This window comes from Bos javanicus, chromosome 5 (assembly GCF_032452875.1).
Source record: "Bos javanicus breed banteng chromosome 5, ARS-OSU_banteng_1.0, whole genome shotgun sequence".
Classification (NCBI taxonomy): Eukaryota; Metazoa; Chordata; class Mammalia; order Artiodactyla; family Bovidae; genus Bos; species Bos javanicus.
In genome coordinates, this window is record NC_083872.1 from 84,597,783 (window position 1) to 84,618,363 (window position 20,581).

Genomic DNA, 20,581 nt, shown 5'->3' on the forward strand with positions numbered 1-20,581 from the left:
ATGGATATGTACTTAGTCTAGGGCTCTTTCTTTGAATTAGGGAGGAGGTTAGTTTTGGTTTTGTAATGGGCTTCCCTGGTGGCTCAGATGGTAAAGAATCTGCCTGCCAATGCAGGAGACTTGAGATCTATCCCTGGGTCGGGAAGATCCTCTGGAGAAGGGAATCGCCATTCTTGCCTGGAGAATTCCATGGACAGAGGAGCCTGGCGGGCTACAGTCCATGGAGTCACAAAGGTTGGACACAACTAAACAACTAACACACACACATACACACACACACATTGGTGCTTGAAGTGAAAGCAGAATGCCTCTTTTCTACCACCATATTAAAAAAAAAATCAGTATCTTTTAGAGATTATATTATCTGGAAAGGTCAATGGAAAGCTGAAAGAGATTTTTCATTAGTGTGTGTATAAATCTCATACCCAATAAAATATTCAATGTGGAAATATTTGAGCCAAGTTTCATTAGACATTACATTCCTTGCTTGGAATGCATGGCACAGTGCTCAGTCTACCAGCCACCTTGTGCATGGGTTCATTTGGGCTTGCATGGATTATCTAGAAGCCTCAGAAGACCAACACTCACCTCTACCTAAAACACTGCCTTGCCTGGAATTATTTTATTTGCATCAGTGAGACCATATGCAACTTTTAAAAACCTGGGATGCCAGCAATGGTCTCTTCTTCTCCCTACACTTCTTTATCTTTTCTTCTTTTCATTTTTTTAAAAAAACAGAAATCTCTAGAGCCATCAAGTAAATGGTAAACAGTCTCCACCATTTATTAATTCCTTTGGTGTTACCAGCAAAGGATTTGGGGTTGTTCTAAAAGGCTTGATGGCAGGAACTTCCCTGGTAGCCCAGTGGTAAAGAATCTGCCTTGCAATGCAGGAGACCACACCATGGGTTCCATCCCTGGTCATGGAACTGAGATCCCACACGCCTCAGAGCAACTAAGCTGATACGCCACAACTCCACAGCTACTGAAGCCAGTATGCTCTGGAGCCTCCCTGCCACGGAGAGTCCACGTGCCACATCAAAAGATCCTACATGCCTGACACAGCCAAATAAATAAACAAGTTAAAAATAGTAAAAAACAACAACAAAAAGTCACGATGGCAGAGCCATCTGTGTGCTTTCCAAAGATGAATTCTCATCACACATTTCACATAAGATGGTCCTGAAAAATCTGGTGGTAGCATTCTGCCCTTTCCTGCAACAATGTGACGCCTTGTTCCATTCAGTTAACTAAAAGCTCGGCAATATTTTCTCTAGAGCTGATAGGATAGTGAGTGCCCTTACTAGGAAGCTTCCCCAGGAGTCAGAGTACTAAGGCTGTGCTGAGTCCACCCACTCAGCCCATATTCTCTGGTGTTTTCCAATACATTCCTCAAGTGTTTAGTGTTAAAAAATTGGACAGCTTTTTTTTTTTCCAGTTACTGATACCAAGAATCATTTGACTAGTCCAAAATGGTTTTGAGAATAAAAAGAAAACTAGATTTAGAGAGATATCAAACCTCTATAGGACATTTTATCAAATTCTTACCTCTTCTGGAAGGTCTTAAGTCTTAAAGAAGCAAATTCTAAAAGGGAAAAGCATGTTTAAAAAGGAAGGAGAAAGCCAATTTCCCCCATCATCCGTTTAGTTTATTTCAGTTCAGTTCAGCACATAGTTACTGAACATCCATAGGTGCTAGCATCAAATGAGATGCTGGAGATACCAAGAAGATGCAGTCTCTTCATCCAAGTAAATCAAGGTTTAATGGGTGAGACAGGAACATAAAATGGACACTTTCAAAAATATGGCAAAGACGATTACGGAGTTGTTCTCAGGATGCTCTAGGACTCCAGAGGAGGATGCTGTGGTTAGTGCAGTGATGGGTAGATGGATGCTGTTGAATGATGATAATGCCTTAACTATGTTTAAAGTGTGAAAAGGAGATTGCTGGCTAAGGAAGATTAAAGTGGAGAAAGGGAAAAGAAGTGAGTCTGGGAAGGTTAGAAGGCAATTCAGGAGAAAAGAATAACATGGACAAAGGTGAAAAGATGCAGAATAGGATGTGCTTACTGGAGAGCTGTGAGTATCTATGAACCCTGAGTATATATTATGAAGAGGGGAATGGTAGAGGATGAGGCTGGAAGGACATTGACCACTCAGGTCATTGAGGGCTGTAATGAGAACATGAAGAATATGGAGAGAGTTGGGCCAAACCCTAAGAAGCATTAACATTTAAAGGCTAGGCTGAAATTAGGACATGGAACAACAGACTGGTTCCAAATTGGGAAAACAGTACGTCAAGGCTGTATATTGTCACCCTGCTTATTTAACTTATATGCAGAGTACATCATGCGAAATGCCAGACTACATGAAGCACAAGCTGGAATCAAGATTGCTGGGAGAAATATCAATAACCTCAGATATGCAGATGACAGCACCCTTATGGCAGAAAGCAAAAAAGAACTGAAGAGCCTCTTGATGAAAGTAAAAGAGAGTGAAAAAGTTGGCTTAAAACTCAACATTCAGAAAACTAAGATAATGGCATCCGGTCCCATCACTTCATGACAAATAGATGGGAAACAATGGAAATGTTGACAGACTTTATCTTTGGGGGCTCTAAAATCACTGCAGATGGTGAGTGCAGCCATGAAATTAAAAGACACTTGCTCCTTGGAAGAAAAGCTATGACCAATCTAGACAGCATATTAAAAAGCACAGACATTACTTTGCTGACAAAGGTCCTTCTAGTCAAAGCTAGGGTTTTTCCAGTAGTCATGTATGGATGTGAGAGTTGGACTATAACGAAAGCTGAGCTCCAAAGAATTGAAGCTTTTGAACTGTGGTGTTGAAGAAGACTCTTGAGAGTCCCTTGGACTGCAAAGAGATCAAACCAGTCAATCCTAAAGGAAATCAGTCCTGAATATTCATTGGAAGGACTGCTGCTACTGCTGAAGCTCCAATACTTCGGTCACCTGATGTGAAGAACTGACTCATTGGAAAAGACCCTGATGCTGGGAAAGATTGAAGGCAGGAGGAAAAGGGGACAACAGAGGATGAGATGGTTGGATGGCATCACTGACTCAATGGACATGAGTTTGAGCAAGCTTCGGGAGTTGGTGATGGACAGGGAAGCCTGTTGTGCTGCAGTTCATGGAGTCACAAAGAGTTGGACATGACTGAATGAACTGAACTGAAATTAGGAGGTACCCCCAGACTTCTTCAGATAAAGCATGTGTGTGTGTGTGTAAAGAAGGGATTAGAGAATGTACTTCAATGCTTAAACAAAATGACTCTTCCAAAGACCCTTAACTCTAAAAATCCTCCAAACCTTATAAGTCATTCATTCTTCATCAGGACAATAGAAGGCTTCTAAGAAATTTAAGAGGCACACTCACATTTTCTTCTCTTTTCAGTTTGTGGTTTTGAGATAAAGTTAATTGATAAGAACTTTGGTTGGCCATTCGAGACAAAAACTACTTCCTTCAGAATCTTTTTCTTCATTTCATACAGGAAGGGCATATTGGTGGGTTTGTTCCACTCTTTCCTGGATAGAAATATGGCTTCAGTCATTAGTCATTTATTTCTTTGACCAGAAATTTAACAAATATTTAGTGAGCATCTACAGTATACACAGCTAGGCACTGTGGAGGATAGAAAGATGAAAGAGGCACAATCTGCCTGTGTTGAACCAAAATAATAGCAACACCAAGAAGAATGTGATCAGTGTCTCAAGAGATGGTCACTAAAACTGTGTGATGTTACTGACTGATGTGCTTTGTCTACTATTCTTGGTAATTATGCCTAGAAACATCCAGAAAATACTTCCATGTATCCATACTTTTAAGTCATAGTGATCTGTAGGTCCAGACAGAGAAAACTATAAATTAAAACCACATGACCTGTTGGAAGAATCTGTGATGAGACAGATGAAATTCAGTCAACACTATTGCCATCTACGTTATATGAACAACTCTCTTTGGTAACTTGTTAGATATGCTCATGTTATAAGAGTAGAAAATGCCTGCTTTTAAAAAATAAATATAAGATAATGTGACGATAATGTCCAAACAATGTTTTTTTTTAAAAAAATCTAAATGACAATAAAAAGTTTAAATCTTTTTTTTTCTTTTTTTTTAATTTATTTTATTTTATTTTTTAACTTTACAATATTGTATTGGTTTTGCCATACATCAACATGCATCCGCCACAGGTATACATGTGTTCCCCATCCTGAACCCTCCTCCTTCCTCCCTCCCCATACCATCCCTCTGGGTCGTCCCAGTGCACCAGCCCCAAGCATCCAGTATCGTGCATCAAACCTGGACTGGCGACTCGTTTCATATATGATATTATACATGTTTCAATGCCATTCTACCAAATCATCCCACCCTCTCCCTCTCCCACAGAGTCCAAAAGACAGTTCTATACATCAGTGTCTCTTTTGCTGTCTCGTATACAGGGTTATTGTTACCATCTTTCTAAACTCCATATATATGCGTTAGTATACTGTATTGGTGTTTTTCTTTCTGGCTTACTTCACTCTGTATAATAGGCTCCAGTTTCATCCACCTCATTAGAATTGATTCAAATGTATTCTTTTTAATGGCTGAGTAAATATGTTTAAAATTAAAAATATTTAAACTGGTTTAAAGTTAGGTAGAAAACAACCAAGCAAATACAAAGCAGAGATTCTTTCTTGCTTTAGCTCTGAAATCAAAGAGTCTAATATTTATGGGAGATAATAAGTTATATTGTCACAGGATTTAAAAATTTCATTATCAGTGCAAAATAAGTCAAACCTATAGTCAATTTCTTAATGTCACAAGCATATATCAACATTTGAATATGAAACAAGTCTATATTTCCTTTCTTGAATTATTCATTTTTGTATCAGAGATAATGTTTATACAAACCAATGAAAATTTGTTGGCTATGAATACATTCTTTGGTGGTTTACTGTTAACCCTCCAGACATAGAAGCTGTAATTTTTATTTCTCAATTTTCATTTTAATTCACATAGTTTAAAAAAGCCCCTAGATTTTTAAAGGCAGCTAAGCATGTTCTACTGGAGGATCTATTGATTCATCCTTTTGAACACTCACCATGGAGATAGGTAGTATTAAATCACAGCTGAGTTTAGGTACTTTATTTCACACAGCATTTGCATTTTTAAGTAGTGATGGTGGTGAAAAAATGCCTATTTTCGTTCATCAGAGAGAATTTCTTTGACTCGTTCAATAACAGATCTGACAAGGCCTTTGGTGACTGAGTTCTCTCAAGGCTCAAGCCAATGTCAGCTTAATTGGCCTCTTCCCACCTCATTATGTTGATAGTCTATTTAGAAATTGCAGACTAGCTCTGTAACAGCAAATAACTGGGTTCAGCATGATCAAAACCTCTTGTTTACCCAAACCTGTTCCTTAAAGAAGAGGTTCCTTAAAGAAGAGGGTAAATTTGTCCAGCCCTGAGTAAAAGAAGTTTGTAAATGAATAAAGATATATTTGGAAAATCTCAATCCCCCATTCATTTAGTTATAGAGCTTAATGAGTAGTATTACCTGTACTTGGCGTGCACAGATAAATGCTTCTAATGTCACCTCATCAATGCTTTATGTGTTTTGGCTCCTGCTCTTCTTCAGATCCTCTGTAGCAAGTGTCTGAATAAGTGCAAGTGCATCTTAAACATAACTCCTAAGTTCATTGCTGGAGTTAATTTTGTTTTCATTTGGCTTTGAGTTGCTCAGGGGAGGGGCTGCCTCTGCTGTTTCCTTTACAACTTTCCTGATAGCAAGATATGCATGCTTGCCACTGGGACTCAATGGGCATCATCACTTGCTTGCCATCAGAGCTTTATTAATAAGCAAAGAACTGAAAAATAAGCTTGGTTGGAAGCGTGTGATAAAGCCAGATGGAAGGCCTTATCTGCCAGGCAGATTTGGACTCAATATTGTGTGAGTGTGAGCAGCCACAGGAGCTGCATCAGAGGCAGCCAAGCTCAGCAGGTGGACAGCGTGGTGGGTTTGGGGGAGAGGATGGACTAGGCAGTGTGCAGCCTAGAGTTTAGGCAAGAAGAGGCAAAGGCCATACATATAGAATGTAAATGTATATCATAGTGAAGGAAAGCCCTGATCATTAAAGTCTCAAGGAAGTGTTGAGATTCAGAGTTGGAAAAAAATAATTGAGCAAAAAAGGGAAAGGGAGACTATTCTAGTGTGCTACGGACATTAATGGAATTAATGAAATTTCAACAATAAAATTATTTTTGACAAAAATTCATGTCTTCCTCACCAGGTTAAATAGTTTTTTCCTCCCTCCTTTCCTTCCTTGTGTCTCCTCCTTCTCCTCTTCCTTCTCCAACAAACGCTGTCAACAAATCCTACATTTTATTCCACCCCCACCCCACCCAGTGTCTTGGTTTGATTTTGTTGATTGGAAACTACCTTCCTTTGGACTATTCATTTCTGCAAAATATGTTATCAGACCTTGAAATGAATGACACAGAAAAGCTTAAGAATAAATTCTCTGGAGATTTTTTTTCTCAGATAACTATGCAGAATGTTATGGACATGGATTTTTGAAGACTCCTTTTTGTTCCATGATATCCTTGAACTCCCTTGGCAGAGGTCTGGAAATTCTCTCAGATTCTTCTAAGATTTGCATGTGTGTTCAGTCACTTCAGTCATGTCGGACTCTTTGTGACCCCATGGACCGTAGCCTGTCAAGCTCCCCTGTCCATGGGATTCTCCAGGCAAGATTACTGGAGAAGGTTGCCATGTCCTTCCTCCAGGAGATCTTCCCAACCCAGGGATCAAACCTGCGTCTCTTGCATCTCCTGCATTGCAGGTAGACTGTTTACCCGCCAAACCACCTGGGAAGCCCATCTAAGATCTGTGCCTGTTAAATAAGGCCTGAATCTCTAGGAATGTGACCTGGAGGGAAGTACATGTTGCTTGCTTCCATCGGCATAGCCTGCTTTTCTTGTCAGACCCTTCTCCCCTGCTGTGTGTGCATGTGTGTGTGTGATAGAGAGAGAGAAAGAGAGAGAGGGAGGAGAGGTGGCAGGTAAGTGAAGTGTCTTTTATCAAAGGTATTAGTATATAGGGCCAGAGGATTGAACACACTCTTGTGTGTTCGAATCTAAATTCAATCACCAAGCAAAAGACTCCATTAAGAGAAAGGAGAATTGGGACTTCCCTGGTGCTATCAATACAGGGGCCCAAGTTCCATCCTTGGTCAGGGAACTAGATCCCCCATGCTGCAACTAAGAGTTTGAATGCTGCAACTGAAAGATTCCGCATGCCCCAATGAAGATTGAAGATCCCATGGACCACAACTAAAACCTGGGTTTTTTTTGTAGGTCACTCAGTCACGTCTGATTCTTTGCGACCCCATATAGCCCATGGAATTCTCCAGGCCCAGAACACTTTGAGTGGGTAGCTTTTCCCTTTGCCAGGGGATCTTCCCAACCCAGGGATTGAACCCAGGTTTCCCACATTGCAGGTGGATTCTTTACCAGCTGAGTCAAAAGGGAAGCCTTGTGCAGCCAAATAAATATTTTTTAAAAAGAGAAAGCAGAGGGGAACTCTTAAGTATAGTTGATGCTGATCTGAGAAGTTCTAGAACTGTAATGCTAATATTGGAGTCACTCTTTAGGAGGGACCAGTGTGACTTAGTGAGGTGCTAAATTTACGTAAAAGATTGGAATGGTTGGAGTTGTCTTTCCTGGTCCAAAGTCACCAAAGTAATGAAGCTTAGGAAAAGCATCTCTCCAAAATACTTTGTTTTTCATTTGCAAAAAGGAGGAACAATATGCTCCTTGTTTTGTAAGTCATCAACTGCTCTAAATCTTTAATCAGCTTTATTCCAGGAAAGAGGGAATTGATTGAACTGGATGATTTTCAGAGATAGTATGCATGTATGCATGCATGTTCAATCGTGTCCAGCTCTTTGCATGGACTGTAGCCCGTCAAGCTCCTCTGTCCAGGGAATTTTCCAGGCAAGAATACTGGAATGGGTTGCCATTTCCTACTCCACAAAGACAGTATATTTTTGGCAAATTGAAGATATGTAGCTTTACGGTTTAAAGTTCAGTCTCTAGAGTCAAACAAACCTGGGTTTAAATCTTTGTCTGATATTTTATTAGCTTTATGAATTTGGGCAAGGGGCTTAAACTCTGTAATCCTCTTTTTAATAATCTATAAAAGAAGGAAACAATAGAACTTATCTCTTAGGATTTGGGGGATGATTTAATGAAGTTAAAAACATAAAGTTCTTGGAACCATGCCTGACATAAAGTAAATGCTCAATAATAGTGATTTTTACCATTATGATTATTTTAAGTCTAATTTTTCCTTCTCCCAGATTAATATTGAATTGCTATTCTTTTTTTTAAATTTATTTTTGGCTGCATTGAGTCTTTATTGCTGTTCTGGGCTTCTCTATTTGCTGCGAGCAGGGGCTGCTCTCTAGTTGCTGCTCACAGGCTTTGGAGCGTGGACTTAGTTGCTCCGCTGCCTGTGGGATCTTCCCAGACCAGGGATCAAACCCGTGTCCTCTGTATTGACAGGTGGATTCTTAACCATTGGACCACCGAGGAAGTCCTGAATTGCTATTCTTAACTGACTGTGTTTATTCCTATCTCTAAAATCTCAATGTACTGGAGTCAGCTATCTAATAATTTAGCAACATTTTAATTATTTATCAGGTACAAATGACTTTGCAGATGCTGTATGAGAGATGAGAAAGAAATGGAAAATTGAATATTGGTCATGAGACTCCTATTGCTAGGTTAAAGAGACAGAAGATAAATACACAGAAAAAATAGAAGAAAATGTGCAAATGAGTACTTTAATAAACACATTAATTTGCTATTAACAGAATTAATAAAAGAAAAATGAGTGCTGTAGTTTTTCTAATTAACATTTTAACAGTTTTTTGGTTAAATTATTCATACTCATGGGGAAAGTGTAGACAGAACGCAAAAGTATACACTGATATTTCAAGATTCCTTCTTATTTACTTTCTGTTTCAGGAACTTCCTTTAGGCATTCTTTTAGAGTAAATCTGTTGATGGCAAATTCTCTTTGTTTTATAATGTGTTGATTTCCTCTCCATTACCAAAGGATACTTTCACTGGATATAGAGTTCTAGGTTGCTGGATGTTTACTTTCAGCACCTGAAAAATGTTGTGTCACTTTCTACAAGCCCTCATGGCTTCTGATGAGAAATTCTCTGTCGTTTAATTGTTTTTCCCTTTTAGGTAAGACATCGTTTGTCTCTTGCTGCTCTTAAGAATTTTTTCTTTGCCTTTGGTTTTCAGAAGCTTGACTATGATGTGTGTTATTGTAGAATTCTTTTGAGTTTCTATTTAGAGTTTGCTTAGTGTCTTCAATATGTATGCATTGTTCCAAATTTGGGAAATTTTCAGCCATTATCTAAAGATGGTTTTTCAGCCCTGCTTCTTTCTCCTGTCCTTTTGGAACTCCAGTGACACAAACGTTAGACCTTTTGTTATAGTCCCACAGACTCTGTCCCACCCCGTCCCCCCTTTTTTTTTCTAGTCCATTTTCTCTCTGTTCTGATTGGTTATTTCTATTGTTCTGTCTTCAAGTTTACTGGTTATTTTCTCTGTCCTCCTCATTCTCTTGTTGGGCATATCCATTAAGTTTTTTTTCTTTTCTTGATTATTGTATTCCTCAATCCTGAAATTTCTATTTGTTTCTAATTTATATCATCCTTATAAAAACTACAGCTTTCTGTTGTTTTCATTTGTTTCAAGCGTGTTCACAATTGTTAAAGTATTTTTATGATGGCTGCTGGAAAGTCTCTGTCAGATTATGCAACATCTATATTATTTCAGTGTTGGCATCTAAACAGATGAACATTGATTTTTCCCCTTCAATGAGATTTTGCTGCTTCTTGTATGATGAGTGATATTCAGTTGTATACTAGACATTTACAGTGTTATGTTATGAAACTCTGGATCTCATTTAAATCTTCTGGTTTAGGAGACTTTCTCTGACACTTTTCCAGAGGGCAAGTTGGTGGGAGGCTGCCTCCTCGATGCCAGGTGGTGTTAGAAGTCTGGGTGCCCACCTGGTCTCTATTGACACCTGAGGGACAGAGTGGGCAGGAGCAGTCCTATAGCTGATAAGCAGGCAGAGGAGTCAGGCTCCCCACTAGGCCACCAGTGACATGGCCCTGGCCAGAGGGAGACGGTGCCTCATTGCTGCTCCCCACCTGGTCTCCACCACACAGCTTTGAAGGCGGAGTGCCTTGCTACCACTGAGTGAGGGTGGCAGTGCACGTCTAACACATATGGGGAGATACAGGGCTGCTTCGTTACCACCAGGTGAGGTTCAAAGTTGAGGCTCCGCCTGTGATCTCTACTGACACCTGTGAGTGAAAAGCAATGCTACTGTCAGGCTAGAATGAAATTCCTGTCTCCACTAAGGGAGAGGGTGGCCTGTTACGGGCCAGCAAGATCTCTAACCCCCTCCCAGCCTTTGCTGACAGCGCTTTGGGTGGGCTGTACATTTTTCTCTCACTTTTGGGGTGGTGTCAGTGGAGACATTTGGAAGCCACTCCCCGCTTAGCACCAATGGTGGAGACCAAATGGGGAGCAGGAATGAGTTACCCTTCTCCCTTAGGCTAAGAGTGGATTGGGGCAGGGGAAGTTATTGTCTAAATGTTCTCTATCTTCCTTGGTCACTCCTTTCCGAGTCCTTTGGTTAGAGAGAATTGACCCACTTTGAGGCTGTTTTTCCCCTTGTCTGTGCTCATTGGCTCTTACAGGTGACTGCTTCTCCAGCAAAAAGAAAATCCAGGGGAGTCACTTCAGTGTCCTTCCCCAGGTCCTGAGCTCTCTACCTTCTCTCTACCTGCCAAAGTCTTCTCTTTTTTTTTAAAATTGTTTATTTATTTTTGGCTGCACTGGGTCTTCATTGCTGTGCATGGACTGCAGAGAGTGGGGGCCACTCTCTTTCGGTGGAGCATGTGCTTTAGGGTGTACAGGCTCAGTAGTTGTGGCTTGAGGGCTCTGGAGTATGGGTTCAGTATTTGTGGCTCATGGACTTAGTTGTTCCACGCCATATGGGGGTCTTCCCTGACCAGGGATCGAACTGGTGTTTCCTGCATTGGCAGGTGAATTCTTAACCACTGGACCACCAGGGAAGCCCCCAGAATCTTCTTACATTTATTTTATGTATAATGTCAGGAGTTTTAGTTTACCTCCTTTTTGTTCCTATCTTTGAGCCATAACTCTTAACTGGTGAACATGTAAATTTATTTTCTGACCTTTGTATTATAAGTAATTCTCCAGTGAACATCTTTATAACTAGAACCTTAGGATAGATGAACAGGAAAACCAACCTGAAGTATGTGAACATATTTAAACTTTTTGATGTCTTTACCAGATTATTTTCCAGAAGGAATATGCCCACATGTACTTCTACTAGTAATGTGTAAAAATACTCATTTCAAAAGATACCCTAGACAACTTTAAAATTTTCCTAATTTTAAAGATGCAAATTGGTACGAGAGTTACAAATCTAACATGGTTTTAAATAATATAAAGGATTAGCATAATTTATTATAAAATAATCCACCAAAAAAAAGGTATAACAATCATAACATCACCTGTTTGAATGCTTAAAAAGTGTCAGGCATGCTGCTGAACCTTTAACATTTTATTCTCATACCAACTTAATGAGGTAAGTATTATGATCTTCGTTTTATGAGACTTGGCGAGTAGAGACAATTTGCCTAGGTCACATAATTAATAAGTAGTAGAACTGAAATTTAATCCAGTGTTCTCCAGCTCCAGATCTCTCTCGTGGATTCACTGTGGGCAGCAATAGTGAGCTGATTTGTTTAAATGATTTACAGGCTCATTCACTGTCAGAAATGGAGGGCAGCATTAGAACATTTCCTCATTGAGTATCAGCAGATGGCATAAGAAAAAACCTTATTCAATCTACTGATTCCAGTTTCAATATACAACTATTAATAAGTGGTGATGGAGAAGATCAGTCAAATATGCCAGATCTTCACCTTAATTGCAGACTATTAAAAACTTTCAAATCAACATCTAGTTTTAAATTATGTGAATGATTTATTTTATGAGAACTGTGTCCTGGAAATAGTGATCAAATCTGGAAGAAAACACAAGCTGACTTCTATCAAATTGGGGTTTGGGTGGGATTGGATGTGACTAAGGTGTCAATATGCTAAGGGATGGAAAAAGAGATCTTTTGCTTTTAAAAAATTTTCACTCAAGCCCTTTAGAGTTGAACTTTGATTACCATTAATGATCTGCTGTGATGACAATGCTTTGAAATACTCAGAGGAATGAGCCAACAAGATACTTCCTTTCCAATCTCATCTAATGTAGCAATTATAATTTGAATCAGAGCCAAGGGAATTATAACAACTGCACAGAGTCAAATGGCAGGAAAACCAAGGTTTATTCCTCACATTTAGACCATCATTAGTGAAACCCTATGGGCAGTCTGGAGAATATGAAAAATGTCATAAATTGGTGCAGGTGATTTTTAAAGTGGACAGAGGTACAGAATTATTGTAAAAAGAATTTTTATCTAATAATTTGGAAGTCGAGAGAATATGCCTGTATACAGAGATAAATCAGGCCCTGAAGTTCCAATTCAGCTATTTACCACAGCTGATTAAACTGACCCTACGTAGGGAGAGATCAATCGTTCCCAGTTGCTGTCGTGTGGTATCATTTGAACAGCCCAGATTTTCCCTTTGTGTCATTTGTTAAAATGGGTAGTGTGTCGAAATGATAAGGCCTTGTTAGACATAAATCAGAGTATGATAAAAATACTGAAATCCACATTTAATGCCTGTTGTTGCTTGCAGTGGGATTCTGATAAAACAAAAAGCCTATTATATATAAAGTTTAAATATTATGCTAATCAGAAGCCCTGCTACTGTTGACATCTGTTTTTATATTTAATTTTTGTTAATTAATTAACAGTGTGTTTATTTAGAGAAAAGACAATACCTTATTAAATAGCTTTTACATACAAATTCAAATGAAAGATTATTTGACCACCAGTATGCAAACAGCATGTATTCATTTGAGAAAATGTTTGAGGGAAATCTTTTGCCTGCAAAATTTTAAGAGTATTTATTCATATATTATATATATATATGTATTTATCTATTTGTTTGCTTATTTATTCATTTATTTATATAAATCCTTGTTATTTATATGCATGCTTGTTTTTCTATTTCTCTGAAGATCATTAAACATTTTCTCCAGGTGAGGAAACCCTCCATTTCTTTATAAATTATTGAGAAAATTGATTAGTAACACTTCAGTTGTCAATTCTATGCTAGGATGACATACAATGCAATCCATTGTGACATAAAGATGAAGGTTAACTCAACCCTGATGAAATTTGTTGAAGATAAAATTAGGAGATATAGTCAAAGCATGAAAAATGCAAAAGAATCTGATTAAGTTTTGCTTCCTCTAACGAGATGAGATTTTATATGTAAAAGCTAGAGTGATTTACATTTAATACGTATGTGTTTGTTGCACTCAAAAGTTGTAAAAAAAAGTTTTTTTTTATAAAAACAAGGAATTAATATGAAATTTGGATAAATAATGTATATAAATAAAATAACTCACAACATATTCAGTGGAAGACCATACCTGTTCATAGTTCACAGTACTTGTATATGGTTGGATATATATGAAAAGAGTCAGTCACTCAGTCGTGTCCAACTCTTTGCAACCCACTAGGATCCTCTGCCCAAGGAATTCTCCAGGAGTGGGTAGCCATTCCCTCTCCAGGGGATCTTCCTGATCCAGAAAATGAACCTGGGTCACCTGCATTGCAGGCAGATTCTTTACCATCTGAGCCACTAGGAAGCTCATTGGTATATATAAAGTGTATATGTGTGTGTGTGTATTTAAGTTCAGTCGCTCAGTCATCTCCAACTCTTTGCAACCCCATGGACTGCAGCATGCCAGGCTTCCCTGTCTATCACCAGTGTGTTCAAACTCGTGTCCGTCAAGTCAGTGATGCCATCCAACCATCTAATCCTCATTCATCCCCTTCTCCTCCTGCCTTCAATCTTTCCCAGCATCAGGGTCTTTTCTAGTGAGTCAATTCTTTGCATCAGGTGCCAAAGTATAGGAGTTTCAGCTTCAGCATCAGTCCTTCCAATGAATATTCAAGGCCAATTTCCTTTATGATTGACTGGTTTGATCTCCTTGCAGTCCAAGGGACTCTCAAGCGTCTTCTCCAACACCACACTTCAAAAGCATCAATTCTTTAGTGCTCAGCTTTCTTTATAGTCCAACTCTCATATCCATACCTGACCACTAGAAAAACCATAGCTTTGACTAGACAGACCTTTGTTGGTAAAATAATGTCTCTGCTCTTTAATATACTCTCTAAGTTGGTCATACCTTTTCTTTCAAGGAGAAAACATCTTTTAATTTCATGGCTGCAATTACCATCTGCAGTGATTTTGGAGCCCCCCAAAATAAAGTCTGTCACTGTTTCCATTGTTTCCTCATCTATTTGCTATGAAGTGATGGGACCAGATGCCATGATCTTCTTTTTCTGATGTTGAGCTTTAAGCCAACTTTTTCACTCTCCTCTTTCACTTTCATCAAGAGATGCTTTAGTTTTTCTTCACTTTCTGCCAGAAGTGTGGTGTCATCTGCATATCTGAGGTTATTGATATTTCTCCCAGCAATCTTGATTCTAGCTTGTAGTCTTGATTCCAGCTTGATTCATGTAGTCTGGCATTTCGCATGGTGTACTCTGCATATAAGTTAAATAAACAGGGTGACAATATACAGCCTTGATGTACTCCTTTCTCGATTTGGAACCAGTATGTTGTTCCATGTCTAGTTCTAACTGTTGCTTCTTAGCCTGCATACAGATTTCTCAGGAGGCAGGTAAGGTGGTCTGATATTCCCATCTCTTTAGGAATTTTCCGGTTTATTGTGATCCACACAGTCAAAGGCTTTGGCATAGTCAGTAAAGCAGAAGTAGATGCTTTTCTGGAATTCTCTTGCTTTTTCTATGATCCAGCGGTTGTTGGCAATTTGATCTCTGGTTCCTCTGCCTTTTCTAAATCTTTTGAATATCTGGAAGTTCAAGGGGACTGTTGAAGCCTGGGTTGGAGAAGTTTGAGCATTATTTTGCTAACGTGTGAGATGAGTGCAATTGTGTGGTAGTTTGAACATTCTTTTGCATTGCCTTTCTTTGGGATTGGAATGAAAACTGACCTTTTCCAGTCCTGTGGCCACTGCTGACTTTTCCAAATTTTCTGGCATATTGAGTGTGGCACTTTCACAGCATCATCTTTTAGGATTTGATATAGCTCAACTGGAATTCCATCACCTCCACTAGCTTTGTTCATAGTGATGCTTTCTAAGGTCCACTTGACTTCACATTCCAGGATGTTTGGCTTTAGGTGGGTGATCACACCATATATATTTTACATATATATATATAAACTTTTAACTTTGGGAGATAAGAAAGTTTAATAGTATGTTTTGTTATATGTGTTTTAACCACTTTTGAGAATCAAAGTATTGTTGGTTATAGCTATAGGAAATAAGAATTATATCAATGCTACTGGGAAACAAATGACTGTATTTACAACTTATATTTTATATCAGACTTAATATAAAAGAATACTTACAAATTAATAAGAGAAAAAATAACCCAATTGAAAATTTGGCAAAATATGAGAGAACCTGAAAAAACTGAACCTCAACTGTAATTGACTATAATGAATGAGATATGATATATTGCTCACTGAATTGGCCAAAATAGGCAAATATTCAGAGTTTGCTGGTGACCATATAGGGACATGGGTGCTGTTGATGGAAGTATAAAATAGTATATATTTTTAGAAAACTTTTTGACAGTATATTAAAAATGTAGACATGTAGCTGATTAATTCCATTGTACAGCAAAAGCAGCTCTACCTCAATTAAAAAAATAAATGTATATGTCCTTTAATCTCACAATTGGACTTAAACAATTTATCATATGCTGCTACTGCTAAGTCACTTCAGTCGTGTCCGACTCTGTGCGACCCCAGAGACGGCAGCCCACCAGGCTCCCCGTCCCTGGGATTCTCCAGGCAAGAACACTGGAGTGGGTTGCCATTTCCTTCTCCAATGCAGAAAAGTGAAAAGTGAAAGTGAAGTCGCTCAGTCGTGTCTGACTCTTAGCGACCCCGTGGACTGCAGCCTACCAGGCTCCTCCGTCCATGGGGTTTTCCAGGCAAGAGTACTGGAGTGGGGTGCCATTGCCTTCTCTGATGTATCATATAGAAATATTCATATACATGCACTAAGATATCTGTGTTTGAGTGTTCACTGCAACCTTGTTCATAATACCATACAGAGTGACATTTAAATATTCATTTATAGGGTAGTAATGACAAAAATTATGGTTTTCTGGACTGCTATGAATTCATTAACCAGGGAACTTTATATTAAGACCATACAATTTATCATCCAAATTAGGCTACTTTTGACAGTGAAAAAGGGCACTATTAATAGTTAATCCAGGACAGAGGGATAAACCTAGACATGTGATTGCTGAACTCAGTATGCACTGATGTGGAAAAATGCCCAAAACACATTGTTAGGTAAAGAAAGCGTTTGAAAGAAAGAAAGAGAGAGAGAAAGAAAAAGAAGAGAGGGAGGAAGGGAGGAAAGAGAGAGAGAGAATTAAAGATATATATATATATATATATATTTGAATCTTTTAAAACTAAAACTGTGAATATGAATATTTGTATAAATGCATAGAAAGAAGCATAGAAAAATACACAAAGGCTGCTATATGTATTAACTTCTGGGGCAGGCTGTGGAATTAAGGAGAAGGGAAAAGATAAACTTATTCTTTTAAACTCTTATCTACATGTATATATATATATATATATTTTTTTTTTTTTTACAATGACAGTCATTTATGATTACAAAATGAAAGAGCAATAGAAACCTTCCAAAAATTAAGATCATTAAAGAATGGTCTCAATTTAGTCCAGTCCAATAATTTAGTTTTGTTAATTGTGATGATTGCTTCAGCTGCTTTGGTCACCTCCAAGTGAAGACACTTTTCATACTGTTCATGGGGTTCTCAAGGCAGGAATACTGAAGTGGTTTGCCATTCCCTTCTCCAGCGGACCACATTTTGAAAAACATCTATTTCTGCTTCATTGACTATGCCAAAGCCTTTGACTGTGTGGATCACAATAAACTGGAAAATTCTGAAAGAGATGGGAGTACCAGACGATCTGACCTGCCTCTTGAGAAATCTGTTTGTAGGTCAGGAAGCAACAGTTAGAAATGGGCATGGAACAACAGACTGGTTCCAAATCAAGAAAGGAGTACATCAAGGCTGTATGTTGTCACCCTGTTTATTTAACTTATATGCAGAGTATATCATGAGAAACACTGGGCTGGATGAAGCACAAGCTGGAATCAAGATTGCTGGGAGAAATATCAATAACCTCAGATATGCAGATGACACCACCCTTATGGCAGAAAGTGAAGAGGAACTGAAGAGCCTCTTAATGAAAGTGAAAATGGAAAGTAAGAAAGTTGGCTTAAAGCTCAACATTCAGAAAACAAAGATCATGGCTTCTGGTCCCATCACTTCATGGAAAATAGATGGTGAAACAGTGGAAACAGTGACAGACTTTTTTGGGGGGGGGCTCCAAAATCACTGCAGATGATTGCAGCCATGAAATAAAAAGATGCTTACTCCTTGGAAGAAAAGTTATGAGTAACCTAGACAGCATATTGAAAAGCAGAGACATTACCTTGCCAACAAAGGTCCATCTAGTCAAGGCTATGGTTTTTCCAGTAGTCATGTATGGATATGAGAGTTGGACTGTGAAGAAAGCTGAGTGCCAAAAGACTGATGCTCTTGAACTGTGGTGTTGGAGAAGACTCTTGAGAGTCCCTTGGACTTCAGGGAGATCCAACCAGTCCATCCTAAAGGAAATCAGTCCTGAGTATTCATTGGAAGGACTGATGTTGAAGCTGAAACTCCAATACTTTGGCCACCTGATGCGAAGAGCTGACTCATTTGAAAAGACCCTGATGCTGGGAAAGGTTGAAGGTAGGAGAAGGATGACAGAGGATGAGATAGTTTGATGGCATCACCAACTCCATGGACATAAGTTTGAGTAAACTCCAGGAGTTGGTGATGGGCTGGGAGGCCTGGTGTGGTGCAGTCCATGGGGTCGCAAAGAGTCAGACACGACTGAGAGATTGAACTGAGCTGAAATGAAGACCCTAAGATGTCTAAATACAAGGCTGAAGGCAATGAAATGATTTTCAACAAAAACTCTTTCTCAGTAGTAATGAGTAATGAGTGTTTTGTTGTTATCAGATAGAATAGAAAGGTACAATCATGAATAAGTGCAAATTTTATATTAAAGAATTTAACACAGTTTCATAGTCATTTAATGTCAAGTGGAAACTGTATATAATTATTTTTAAAATTTTGTTTTAATTGAAGGATAATTGCTTTGCAATATTATGTTGGTTTCTACTGTACAACAATTTGAATCAGCCTGTAAATTAATTATTAATGTTGTGATTGAAGTCCTAATTATAGTGCCTTATACCAACCTCTGTGTTGATGGAAACGGTTCAGACTGTATCTGACTTTGCTAGTGACTTCCTGATGGAAAAAACAATAACTGCAGGGTTCTTTCCGTGGTAATGGTTTTCCTGGTCCATGTTTTAGGTCTTCAGATCACCATGGTTGACAGTCATGCTGGACCAGCAGTTTATTCATTCAGTTTATACCATGTACCTGGTACTGTTCTAAGCACTGGAGAGACAGGAAAACATGAAAAATCCTTGCCCACAAGGAACCAACTTTCTAGTTGTAGCTAGGTGGAAGATAGACATTAAGTGATAAGTAAAATAAAAGTATTAGATTGTGTGGAGTGTTATCATAAATGTAAATTGAACAGTGTTTAGTGATATTAGCTTAGTGAACAGGAGGGATATCTTATTGTTAAATAAAGTGGTAAGGAAAGGAAAAGACCTGAAGGAGTTGAGGGAGCAAGCCAGGAGGATAACTGAAAAACAAGAGAAGCAAGTGCTCAATTTGCTAGTGCGTCTGAAGACCTAGGAACAGTGAGGAGGCCCGCATCACTGCCCCAACATGAGGGAGGTAAGAGGACTTGAAGAACTGAGGTCAGAGAGTGGGAACCTGCTCTTGTAGGGCCTGTGAGTCATCATAAAGACTTACTTTTACTCAGAGTAAGATAGAAAGACACTGAAAGATCTTAAATGATGGTGAGTTGACTTAACTTACATTTTAATAGGATTACTGTTTAAGCTCTTTCTTCTATCAGCTGCTTTCATCCATTTAAGAAGCCAACTCACTAGGGTTCTGATTGACTATTGAATTCCTTTATGGCATGTACTTCCAGGGAAGAGTTGATAGAAGGTATCTCTAGAAATGTACTTATATTTAGATCTTAATCTCAAATAACCTCAGGTGAAAATAACAGACGATTTTTATCCAGTCCATGAGAGAAGAAAGCCAAAATGTTTTATTCCCGTATACTTAGATTCTAAGGAGAAATTCAAAACAATTGGATCTTGTGTCTCAGTTAAGAGAATCGCCAGTCCAGGTTCGATGCAGGATACAGGAAGCTTGGGGCTGGTGCACTGGGATGACCCAGAGGGATGGTATGGGGAGGGAGGTGGGAGGGGGCTTCAGGATGGGGTACACGTGTACACCTGTGGCAGATGCATGTTGATGTATGGCAAAACCAATACAATATTGTAAAATAAAATAATAATAATAATAAAAAAATTAAAAAAATAAAAAACAGGATGACAATGGCTTCCCCTAACCCTTCTTTCTGCCTGCATTCTTGCTCTGCCTTCAAGTATACTTTCAATTGTGTCACCACAGAACTTTTTCTTTTATGGAAATGTTTCCTCAACTAAAATTTTTAGATAGCTATGTAGAGGACTCAGGTTAATCTTTTTAGGAGGGCAGAGAGGCTTAATAATCTTATCTAGTCCTGCAAACCTCTATCTAGTCTCACACTCTCAGTTCAGTTCAGTCACTCAGTCGTATCCGTCTCTTTGCGACCCCATGAATAGCAGCACGCCAGGCCTCCCTGTCCATCACCAACTCCCGGAGTTCACTCAAACTCACATCCATCGAGTCGGTGATGCTATCCAGCCATCTCATCCTCTGTCATCCCCTTCTCCTCCTGCCCCCAATCCCTCCCAGCATCAGAGTCTTTTCCAATGAGTCAACTCTTCGCATGAGGTGGCCAAAGTACTGGAGTTTCAGCTTTAGCATCATTCCTTCCAAAGAAATCCCAGGACTGATCTCCTTCAGAATGGACTGGTTGGATCTCCTTGCAGTACAAGGGATTCTCAAGAGTCTTCTCCAACACCACAGTTCAAAAGCATCAATTCTTCAGCGCTCAGCTTTCTTCACAGTCCAACTCTCACATCCATACATGATCACTGGAAAAACCATAGCCTTGACTAGACAGACCTTTGTCGGCAAAGTAATGTCTCTGCT

General features: G+C 38.9%; 1 protein-coding gene across 5 annotated transcripts in view; it reads left to right on the forward strand.

Annotated features, from left to right (window-relative positions):
- LMNTD1 (lamin tail domain containing 1) overlaps positions 1-20,581 on the forward strand; it is a 491,035-nt gene that overhangs the window by 69,593 nt on the left and 400,861 nt on the right. The window lies entirely within an intron of this gene.